Below are 12,296 nucleotides of genomic sequence, written 5' to 3'. Positions count from 1 at the left end.
TCTCCCTTTCATGTCTTATCGCACCATAAGAAATCTCACAGAAGGTCTGATAGAGCTAGCTCTGCAACTTGCCTTTCAGGACCTGTAACATGTGTGAATCTGGCTTTTGATGTCTTTATGCATGAAATATGAATAATCAAATGTGTCAGTAAGAGAAGCCCATTGAATATAAGGTTTCAGGTGAAGCCCCAGCCTGATTCTGTGTGGAGAGCTTTCCAGCTAAGCAACCCTGTAGCCAATGTCATTGCTGAGAAGGGGTTTGGGAGTTCAGGAAATTGCAAGGTTCTACTGTCTTTAAGACAGTCATCTGAACAAGAGTTCCAAATACCTAACTTGGATGCATTCAGCCTAGCAGAAATGGTTGGAAGGAATCAGCGTAGAATCCCAGCAGTGTAGGCTTTCGCCTGCTTGGAACCTTAGGTGCTGTCAATATATAAAACTCAGGATAGAATCCAGTACAGCAGAAGCACTTCCTGGATGCTGCCTACTAATGAGTATTTTCACCATAGTCTTCCTGCTACGAGAATCTCTGTTCCCATGGTTGCATTCCTAACAGCAGTGAGGATGCTAAATATAAGTTACAAGAAGTGTGACGAGAATGACTAGGACGAGGGGGGCCTGGGCAAACTGGAGCACACCTGCGCCATCGCAAATCAGGTGTTTATAAAACACTACACACTCAAAGTCAAGCCAAAACAAGTCAAAACAAAAATACATCTGGCCGCTGGACTGTGAGTTGGTTTTGCCAAGGCTTACCTTAAGCCTTTTTCCAAATCCCCACCCTATAAGACATTCCAGTCGTAGCAGGAAAGGACTGGTTTGCTGTGTCCTCACAGAAGGGCAACTATGCCAGGCTCTCTGGGAAACTATAGTAGAGGGTGTTGGGGGTGACTTTTAAAGGACTGGCTGTCTCTTGTTCTCTGCCTACAGCGACTTCTGCTGTATTCTTTTTTTTCTAAAGGCTGCTCCAGCTAGGATCCCATAGGTGCTTAGGTTGATCATGCTCCTCTCTGTGTGTCCTCTGACCTCAAAATTAGAGTTTGGGATGGAAGTGGTGGTACAATGCGGTGGAGACCAGGTGCTTGCTTCTGTTCAGTGCAGGTGTAGTTGTTAAGCATGACCATTCTACATTGACTGCTAAGGGATCCTATCGAGGAGCTCTCTCTCTGTTCTCTCTCTCTCTCTCTCTCTCTCTCTCTCTCTCTCTCTCTCTCTCTCTCACACACACACACACACACACACACACACAGAGGAAGAGACAGACAGTCACAGAGACAGACAGACAGACACACGAGAGAAAGGAGAGAGAGAGAGAGAGACTGTTTTCAAATTAAAACGTCATTCATTCCTCCTGGAGAATGCAGAGGCTCATGAAAACACCCTTCTGCGTTTATTTGTCATCTTATTTAAGCGAGTGAGCTTCATCACTTTTTCTGTACCCTAACATCCCCTCCTGCCTCACACTGCTCTGGCTCTGCTGCCGAAGCATTCAATCCTATGCCTGCTGTGTGTAGTTCTGTGCTTAGTCCTCGAAGGTGGGTATCTGTGTACAAGAGGAAAATAAGAACGGTCCTGAGGACAGGACATGCTTTCAAAGAGCTCTTACATACCTAGGACAGAATAAGATGTTGGCCTCTGAAGACGAGACTCGGTGCTTTGGGTGGAGAGAAGAGATCTGGAAGAAGAGTTTGAGATCACAGAAAACCCTGTGCGCTTTCTTTCAAACTGCGGGTTGAACCTTAGCACTTTAAGTGTGCCAGGCAGGTGCGCTCCTGCCGAGCTCCGTGCCAGCCCCGTGGCTTTATACTGTACAATTCTTGTTTGTTTTGTGCGTTGTGTTCTCTTTATTATTATTTTAAATAATTAACATTTTGGTTCTTTTCTTTCCAGACCCACCTTTTTACTTTGCTGGGCTGATTTTATGATTTTACTTTCATTTGATTCTATATTCTGTGGGCGTAGCTCAGGGGGAGAGTATTTGTTGATCCTTTCCCACCACTGTAATAATGACAATAATGCTATGTCCTAAACTTCCCTGTATATCATTATTTTTGTAGAATATGTTCAATACTAGCTATATAATATTTTATCATATAAATGTACCACAGTCTAACTAAAGCCACATTTACGTGTGTGCATGTGTTAAATCTGAAACTTGTTTTTTGTTTTCCTTTCTTCCCCTTCATGCCCTTGCCAGCTGCGTACCCATCCATCCCCAGCAGCCTCCTTCCTGTCTTCACGACACTTGTTCTATTATTCACCCATCTTCCTCTATACTTCTTTCCTCTCTCTCTCTCTCTCTCTCTCTCTCTCTCTCTCTTGCCTTCTTTCATAATTCCATGGCTTACATATACATACATTTATCTGCACAAGAGAGGACATGTTTTCTCCATTAATATAGTTTCCAGATTCACTAATTTTCCTTCAAATTTCATAACCTTTCTGCTTTCTGTAGCAGAATGAAGTTTCACTGTGTCTGTGCACCACACTTTCGCTATCTGTTCACGAACGTCTGAGCTGCCTCCTTTTCCTTGCTGCTGTAGATGGAGAAGCAATGAACACAGTGTCGAAAGACATGGAGTCCTGTATGTATGCGTTCAGGATTGGAATAGCAGGGTCATACAATAGGTCCATTTTAAGCGTTTTGAGAAACCACCATACTGCTGTCCACAATGGCTACACCAGTTTACCCTCCTCCCGGCGTGAGTAAGGCTTTCTGTTTCCCTAGGCGGTTGATGTTCTTTATTTTCTTGATAATAGCCATTTGGACTGGGGTGAGACAGAATCTCAAAGCAGTTTTAATTTGCATTTCCCTGAAGTCAAGCCAGACTTTTTAAGCAGCTACTGTGGGGTTTCAGATACCAGTAATAGATGTCTCACTCTGTTCATTTTAAAGGAGCAAAAAAAAAAAGGTACTGGAGATACTGAAGGTGCAGCTTAGGTTAAAGACATCATAGAAGTGGAGCCTTGTTGTAAGAGGGCAAGGTGTGTGATTAAAGTGTGTCCGCGGTCTGCTAGAGAACAACACGAAACCCTTCTACTGGCTGCTTTCAAAAGACAAGAGAACCGAGCTGAACACTTGGGATTATTTTGAAAGCCGAGGCAAATGGCACATTTGAGAACTGAATTGGCCTCCGTTTGTTCAAAGGAAGGTGGGTGGCTTCAGCTGCCTAGGAAACAGGCTTTGAATATGTGCTTCCTGGAATTCTCGATGCTTCTCTCCTGAAAAGGTCCCTTGCGTTCCTGATGACGGGTTCTTATTATTTGGTGTTTACAGGCCCCATGCTTTTGCTAACTTTCCCTGGAATTTTTTTTTCCTCCATACCAGTAAGCCTTTGTAAAGTTCTGAGTCTCTTCAACACTAGGCCAACCTCCAGGCTTCCCTCGGGCCCCCTCGTCCTCCCTCCTCTCGCCCTTCTCCCACCTACTAAAATTGTGTAGACTTAATAAAAAAAAATCCAGCTCGAAAGTTGAAATTCTAACGCAGTTAGATGAAACCACACCCAGAGCACCTGCTATGGTGTCTCTGGATGCTGTTCGGGAGGGTGCAGGCCATGGGTGTGCGCAGGTATACTAGAAATAAAGCAAACACGGTCATGACTGGTTGAACTGGACCCCCATGAAGGCCTAGCTCAAATCAAACTTGCACTAAATGAAGGAAAAATGAGAAAATGCTCTCACAGATCTGAGCTTTGGAAAAGAAAGAACTCAGTGTAGAAAGGACCTTGTTTTTTATTATTCATTTATTTGTTCAGCAAATCTTAAATATATTTCAGTATGATTGACCTATAAGATTTATCTTTCTCAGCATGGAGTAGCTGAGTACTTGGCCAGGCTGGGGGGAGCTGTATTCTGCAGGAAAGTTGGGATTGCCTATCTAGCTGGGAAACATGAGATAGGTAGATACTGTTGAGAGCCTAAAAGAATATCTATCCCAAGATGGTATTCTCATCACAGGCCTTTTGGATCCATGCTCCTGCCACGGTGGATCAGCCAAGGTAAGCAGTAACAGGAGCTGTACCCAGGGAGACTTTCTGTGGGAACTTTCTGCCTGTTCCATCATGTGTACTCACACGTGTGCAGCGCATGCCCTCACAGGGTATCCATAGACGAGAATCTTGACATCTTCCATGGAGGCAAGTCACAGGTAGGTGAGGAACAAGTTACAAGGTAACGTAAAGCGGCTGAGTTTATGCTATGTTGTAGGGAAAAACTCCACAGGCTTCTGGAAGCTGCCTTTTCTAAAAGTGCATTGGCTTCTCAGTTGGCCTACACAAGAGCTAAAAGCAGGTTGAAAGCCTGCCATCTCTGCCTTCATTTTGTGTCTGACAAAAAAACATTATAAATATTAGGAAGCATGGGCTGATGCAGGCTCTTATCGTTTGGCTTATCTCAGAAATAAGGCAGGCAACACAAATCCTAGACCATTGTTTCACAAGAACAAGACATATTAAAGCCTGAAAATTATGTATGATTTGTTTTATGGCAGGCTGAATAATATTTTTAATGTACTCAGGGAGTTTCTTATATGTAGAATCACTATTTTGCAGAAAGTTTGCATTCTTTAGTTAGTATTAAATAATCACTTTCATATTTTGTATTTGTTTATAAGTAATGCTTCCGTATGACTACCACCTTTCTCCAGTTTCTTCAGCTCCTTGAGAATTTTGCAGAAGTAGGTTCCAGCTGATAATATAAATTGGGAATATAGATAGCATGTCAATAAAGAATCAACTAGAGTTAGACTTATGTTTGCGCTCCATGTTGAGAAGCTAAGTGTTTTCGGTCAGTTACTAAAGCCGTTTCAGCTCGCAGGAATGAGGTTAATTATCTACCTGATTGCTTGCCTTGAGCCTTACTGGAAAGAATATGTGTGAGACACTTAGCTTCAGCAACACACACTAACAGAGTGCATTTAAGTATGTGTTAGTATAGATCTGTGTACAGAGAAAGAGAAATGTATGTATAGAAATGTATATAAAGTTCGTAGATTCTAAACTGTCTAATTTGCTAAACAACGTGATAAAATATGGGTTTTTAAAATTAATTATTGTGGCTAGAGAGACGGCTCAATGGTTAAGAGCTCAGACTGCTCTTGCAGAGGACCTGAATTTGGTTCTCAGAACCCATATTTGGTAGCTCACAACTGCTTGTAACGCAAGATAGTGAATCTAATACCCTCTTCTCTCTTCGGCTACCTACACTCACATGTACATACCCTCTAAACACACACATACATATATACATAGTTAAATAGAATAAATATTTTTAAAGTAAAATTAATTATTAAAGATATTTAATAATATACTAATACATATGTGTTTCATACTATATCATCTACGCACAAATAAAATCAGCCTCATTTATCATATATTTGTGTCTAGGCAGCATACCAATGGTACAATAACAAACTAATGGAAAACATACTGCATTGTGATTGTATGTTATAACTAGTGTTTATTGCCATGTTTTATGTTTGACTAATGTAGCTTCTATATTCGTGATGAGAAATTTCTACAATTACTAGATGTTGCTAGTAAAACACAAATATTATGCTTCTGTTCATCATGGAGTTCCACAGACCTTTATTAATTTCTAATAAACACATATAGGAAGTCTTAAAATTAACAATCTATAATTTAAAAATCTTTTGTGTAAGAAGTGACCATTCTCAAATGTGTATTAGACTTGAATGAAGGGGGTAGCTAGCTATTGTAGCACAACCCCTGCCCCCTGCCATGCCTCCAGGGCATACTGGTGCCATTCTGGATTGGCATATGGCTGCAGTTGAGTGATAAGTGCCCTTGGAAGTCCAGCGAACCTACAGCCTGTAAGAAAGCAAGATATATATTATCTTAAGACAGAGAAGTCTACTATGTACCACTAAACAATCAGATTCCTAGCATATTGGTAGGGTTTATAATTCCAATTTAAATTAGATGTGTGGTTGTTTTTACATGAAAAGCAGAAGAGAAGTTTACCATATCTATACTCAACATTGTGGTGTGGCAAGGGCATAAAAGTAGCCTTAGCCACTGGGATTGATTAGTGGTGCATGCCTTTAACCCAGCACTAGGGAGGCAGAGGCAGGCAGATCTCTGTTAGTTCAAGGCTAGCCTGATCTACATAGTGAATTCCAGGACAGCCAGAGCTATGTAATGATACCCAGTTTTGAAAAACACAAAAACAAACTAGTCACCATAATGTAAGAATAATCACTAAATACTACATTTATAAGAACAATCTAAGTATTTGGTAAGGTTCTATTAGAATTATTAATGAAGCAAATAAAATAGATTGCATTTATTGGTTCTGCACAATATGTTTATGAGCACCAATTCACTGTTATTTACTCAACTTGCATGTAAGTTTCTACAAGTAATGTTAGAGTTTTCTAGACTGAGAACTAGAATAACAAAATTTGTAAGTAAAATAAGACACTTTAGAAACACTAGCCTAAAACTGGGTGGTGGTGGTGCACACCTTTAATTCCAGCACTTGGGAGGCAGAGGCAGGTGGATCTCTGTGAGTTCTAGACCAACCTTGTCTACAGAGTGAATTCCAGGACAGGCACCAAAGCTATACAGAGAAACTCTGTCTTGGAAAAGAGAGAGAGAGAGAGAGAGACACTAGGCTTTAAAATTTATTTCCAAAGCAAGCATGAGGAGAAGACCCAAAGTGACTACAAACTGCTTTACACGTGTGGTCATCAGCCCACTTTTCAGGAGCACCGGTGTTCCTCTGCAGTCAAGTATTTGAACAAATACGGGGGATAAAAATGAATTCCCAGACGATCCTGTTTCCATGTTTTGACAAAAAACATAGCTAGTCTTCTCTTTCTCGGAAGATGACCTTCCATGCAGGAAAGTCATGGAGGGGCTTTTCCCATCAAGGTTAAGACTCTATTTGGTGACGATTTCTTGGCTCTTTAGCATGCCTTCACTCTAGTTCTTAAAAACAAATACTAAAACCAGATCCAAGGAAGTGTTCTGGAAGGCGATCTGCTGCTTGTCTGACTTCACAGTGGGGAACTTCAGCGTGAAATTCATCAGTAAGTTTTTACAATATTAGTTTTGGCTACAGAATGGCTAAATCCCAGTTCACACCCCGCCCAGGAGTTCTATTCCACAGAGACTGACAGAGGCTCCTCTAGAATGTGTTCACGGGTGGACTGGCTGGCTGCGTGTCAACTTCACCAAGCTGGAGTCATCAGAGAGGAAGGAGCCTCAGATAAGGAAATGGCTCCTTGAAATCCAGCTCTAAGGCATTTCTCAGTCAGAGATCAATGGGGGAGGGCCCAACCCTGGTGGGTGGTGCCATCCCTGGGCCACTGGTCCTGGGTTCTATAAGAAATCAGGCTGAGCAAGCCTTGGGAAGCAAGGCAGTAAGCAGGACCCCTTCATAGCCTCTGCATCAGCTCCTGCCTCCAGGATCCTGCCCTGTTTGAGTTCCTGTCCTGACTTTCTTCAGAGGCAAACAACAGTGTTTCCCTCCCCAACTTGCTTTATGGTCATGGCAAGTCATAGCAGCAGTAGAAACCCTGACTAAGACAATGGCCTTTCCTTCCCAGTGTGTTCCACAAATCATGCGTGGTTGCAAGGAGGCCTGGGATCAAACACTGTGTTTTGGTCTGATTGTGCCTGGGAGAGTTGTAAGCATTCTCTTATCCTCACAGGCTGAGGTAAGAAGGTGCTGAGTGGAGAGGAGAGAGAGATGTGAGGCCAGAAACACCAAGAAGCGGTTGACAGGAGAGAACTATAGATAGATATATAGATGAACAGGTAGGTAGGTAGACGTGCATAGGTAGGTAGATAGGTAGGTAAATAGATGATGGTAGGTAGATGGTAGATAGATGATTTGATAGATTATGACAGATGATATGATAGATATGATATGACAGATGAGATGATAGATAAATAAAATGAGGTTTTCTTGTTCTTATTTTCTTCTTAACAGAACATGAAAACTCTTGAAATAAAGACTTCATGCAGTTTTCTCTTGGGAGCAGTTGAGGGACTATGGTCTGAATTTACACATCATGAACATCTAGCCCTGTAGAGCCAGAAGAGAAGTCAGTCTTTGTTCCCCGATAGAGCTGTTCAGATGTAGAAGCAGTGACTTACAGCCCGTCCAGATCAGTCAGGCTCAGGAAAGCAAAGGCCTCAGAGCAAACTGGCAGCCAAAGCTGAGTATCTTGAGCATCTTGGCGGCTCTGCCTCTTCAGTAGAGGAGAGGGTATGCTCCTTAGTATGAAGCCAAGCTGTGCTAGAGAAGCTCCGACTGCTCAGTGGGGCATGGGTGAGGGGGAAGGAGATGGCCTGGGCAGAGGAAAAAGAGAAAGGAGGAACAGGAAAAGGAAGAAGTCTTTAGTTCCGCTGGTATCTAAATTTGGTAGATGTTTAGACAGCCAATAATTTATTTCTAGGCCCGCAAAATCACTTATTCTGCCCTGCTGTCGGCGTGAAATCTCATACACATTTCACTGAAGTGGATTAGATCAGCGGGGTAGGGTGTTCACCCACGCTCCTTGGCAACACCAGTGTGTCTGTGTGGGAGGCACGCAGGGGTAGTAATTTAGCTGAAGGAGGCTGATAAGCTTGCAGACCTGCAATGAAATTGCGTTTGAATGGCAAATTCACATTGCAAGTTTTTTTTTTCCCCCCTTTGGTTCTTTCTTTTTTTGGAGCATTCACTGTGTACTTATCTGTGACAGCTAAAAAGCAGAAAGTCTCCCCAGCAGTCTCTGCTTAGAAGAGGCCACTGCGGTGGCCCCATTGTGAGTATACAATCTGTCCCTCAGCAGTGTGGACGGCAGAACAGTGGATACCCTGTCCACTGGCAGCCACCAGTTTCTTTGTAGGTGTTCACATTGCTCTTTTATCGAACCACTTGGATCCACCCAGGCCACCAACTTCAGTTCAGGGCCTCCTCTGGTTCTCTAATAATCTTTCCTGATGCAGGAATGTGGAGAGTCTCTGGTGTTTTCATTTCACCTCTGAGAGTTTGTGTGTGCTTGTATGAGAGGTGTGTAAACATGTTCATGCAGGTGTGTGCCCGTGCGAGCATGTGCAGGCCAGAGGAGGGTGCCAGGTGCCCTCCTCTGTTGCTTTCTACCTTATTCTCTTGGGATATGATCTCTCATTGAACATGGGGCTTGTCACTTTAGGGCTGAGCATGTGGCCACCAAGCCCCAGGCATCTTCTTGACATTTTTGCTCCTGTCCACCCTCCTCCCCCCACATCTGGACTTTTTATATAGGTCCTGGGGAATTGAATTCAAATCCTTGTGCTTGAGCAGGAAGGACCCTTACCCACCGAGCCATCTCCTCAGTCCCGCGTATATGGTTTTCAGAGGTTCAGCATCCTTGAATGTGGAAGTGGAGCACACACTGACTTGGTCTCTCTCCTCTCTGGCAGCTCATTTTTCTCTCTGCAGTGGCTTCCTTGTCGCTCTGGAACTTGTTAAGATACAAAGTCTCAGAACCCCTAAGCTCCAAGTATGCTGATTCAAAATCTCTGCCTCTAGGACCCAGCAATCGCTGTCTCATCAACTTCTGCAGGCCCTTTTGCCCCCATGCTAAAGTCTGAGCAGCATTGTTCTTAGGGACTCAGCTCATCACAATATTTTTCCTCATTCTGATGGAGAACCTTGTAAGCCAATCATTTTTAAGAGGTGGGTCTTAGTTAAGGCGTGGCTTCGTTAGGACCCAGGGTAAAACATCGCCACATTGCTGTGCTTGGATTTCTCGTTTCCTGTTTCGTGAGTTTTCCCCTTGTAATAAATAAAATATAATTGTTTTATCCTTAGCTAGCCTGGTTATTTCAACATCATTCCATACTGTTAATGTTTATTACTAGGCAGACATTTGTCTCTGAACACAAAAATAAGAAATTAATTCCATCCCCTTAAAGGTGTATTTTGAGGTGCTGGAGTTTCACATGCTCAAAAATGTTTCCTGAAGCAAGAGGTTGCTGTGTTCATGAAGAGGGGGTTCATGTGAAAAGACCTTAAAAGTAATAACGGGCCCCAGAAAAGTTCATTTTCCTTTGATGTCCAGCAAACAACACTAATGGATGCTTCATCATCAGGGACTCAAGTTCCTTCTGTTTTCTTCTTCCTCCTCAAAGCACACTTTGGATTTTGAAGTTCAGGATGGTTGCTTCAGCTCTTGCCATTGCATCTTTACCCCACCCAGTTGGGAGAAAGGAAAGGAAAGGTGAAGAATACTTAAATGAGTGATGTCTTAGTCATGTTTCTGTTGCTGTGATAAAATGCCCCGGCAAAAATAAGTTAGAGAAGAGAGGGTTTATTTTGGTTTAACGTTCCAATTCCAGACAGCTCATTATTCCATGATGGCATGACAGCAGGAGGTGGGAGCCTGCCTGGCAGTCAGCAAACAGAGAGGTCCCATTTCCTCTGCACACAGGAAGCAGAGAAAGAGAGAGAACAGGAAGTAAGACCAGGCAATAAAACTCAGTCAGTTCCCAGTGATATACTTACTTCCTCCCACAAAACATGGTCTCCTTGACATTCCATAACTTTCCCCAAAAGTTGCCAACTGGAGAAGAAGTATTCAATTACACAGCCTAGAGGGGGGCATTTCTCATCTACACCACAGTAAATGACGAGGCAGTGTGGCAGCAGTGTAGAGAAGGTGCATCCACAACTCAAGCCGTGCTGTTGGGCGTGGGCATCCTAGTCTCTAGATTACCCCATTTTCTTTTGTTTCTCTGTCAGAAAGCTGAGTTCTGTAGGCTGTATCTCCTAGGTCCCTTTGTCCACTGGTGTTTACAAGCATTCACCCCATGGAAAACACTCATGGGAGACGGAAGGCAGGAGGAAGGGGAAGCTGGGCCATTTTGTCCCATCTGTCTTTGCTTCATGTCATAGCTATAGTGATGGTGTGCTTCAGCCCTGAGAGCCCTGGAGGTTCACAGGACACTGCCTCTTTTGTCTTTTCAGTTCATAGGTGGTACCAGTTCCTTGAATGTTATTTGACCTCTGAGTTGCTTCACCATGTTGTTGGGTTTGTTTTTTTTTTTTTACCGCCTGATCTAATTTCCTTTTAAACATTCCAGGTATGAGCAGGTACAGCAGTCAGGACCTCAGCTCTATCTAAAGGTGACATCATAAAGGAAGTGACATTTGGATGGGGTCTTTAAGGGCTGCAGATTTCTAAGGACATTAGTTCCAATATGGACCCTGGGTTTGGAGGAGAGCACAGGGAGAGACAAACCAAGAAGGCTTCAGGTTGTGGAGGACAAGGGGACAGGAATGAGGATTCCTCAAGGAGACAAAAAGGCTTTTGGAAGCAGGGCACGTCTCCATTCTTCAGACAGTGTAGAAGGGTTAGTGTCTACTGTACTTCTGCAGGAAACTGAATAGTCTTACTCTTCATCTGAAACATTGAAACATATTCTGCCAGATGCTCCGCTCATCTTGCATGCCACCCCACCCACCCATCCACATTGGCATGTGGACATGTTCCCCCAAATGAGTCAGGCAGATAGGAACATTAGTCTATTGCAGCAGATGTCACTTTAAGAAAACAACATTTCACCATTGCACAAAGCTTACCAATACCATCCATCATGCGGCAATGATGCTGATCTAAAGAAAAGGGGTAATTTTGGTGAATTCAAAGGAGATAAGATGACTATAATTACAGGGCATTGCTTCTCACTAATCCCAGAAAAGCAGAAAGGCTGTTTTGTATCATGTTGAGATAGGGGAGGGAGGAGGGAAGGAACTTGGCAAGGAGGTAGGCTGTCAGAGGGAGGAGGTGGGAGATGGCAGTGTGTAGGGATGGTATTCTTGTGACTTACTCACCCTGTCTCAGACTAAATGCTTCCCAACAAGTAAACAGGACTGTTGAAGGTCACGGAAGAGAGAACTCAAAGCTTTTGCTCAGCACAAACCACCTCCGAGCACCCTCACAGGTTTTCTGACCACAGCCTTTGTTGCCAAGCCCTCCCAAATGCCCTTGATGCTGTGGCTTCATCTCATTCTAGTTCAGTGTTGACTCTTCATCTCTTGAATTCAACCAGTATTAAAGATAGGTCGATTCGCTAGGGTGAGTTGTATGATGTCAGGGGTGACAGCCGCCTGCTTCTGTGACCTAACATATAGATTCCCTGACCAGGTTGACATCTCATGTCCTGTGTCACCCTCAGGTTCTCTGCTGTCCCTTGTATCACATAGCTTCTCAGTGCATGCTGATTGATTAGATATCAGGGCAGGGAGCGATAGTGGTCTCCCTGAGTGAGGCGGGAGCTGCTGTGGTTTGTGGAGGTAGG

General features: G+C 43.4%; 1 long non-coding RNA gene across 1 annotated transcript in view; it reads left to right on the top strand.

The window, feature by feature from the left end:
• Positions 1-2,616: 2,616 nt before the first annotated feature.
• Positions 2,617-12,296, top strand: part of LOC125391903 (uncharacterized) — a 54,000-nt gene continuing 44,320 nt past the window's right edge. Inside the window, exons 1-2 of the long non-coding RNA XR_015001348.2 lie at positions 2,617-3,152; positions 3,958-3,998. This is a non-coding gene — a long non-coding RNA (uncharacterized LOC125391903). The remainder of the gene's footprint in view (positions 3,153-3,957; positions 3,999-12,296) is intronic.

Source organism: Myodes glareolus, chromosome 5 (genome assembly GCF_982192425.1).
Source record: "Myodes glareolus chromosome 5, mMyoGla1.1, whole genome shotgun sequence".
Lineage (NCBI taxonomy): Eukaryota > Metazoa > Chordata > Mammalia > Rodentia > Cricetidae > Myodes > Myodes glareolus.
This window is presented reverse-complemented; position numbering and strand designations above follow the sequence as displayed.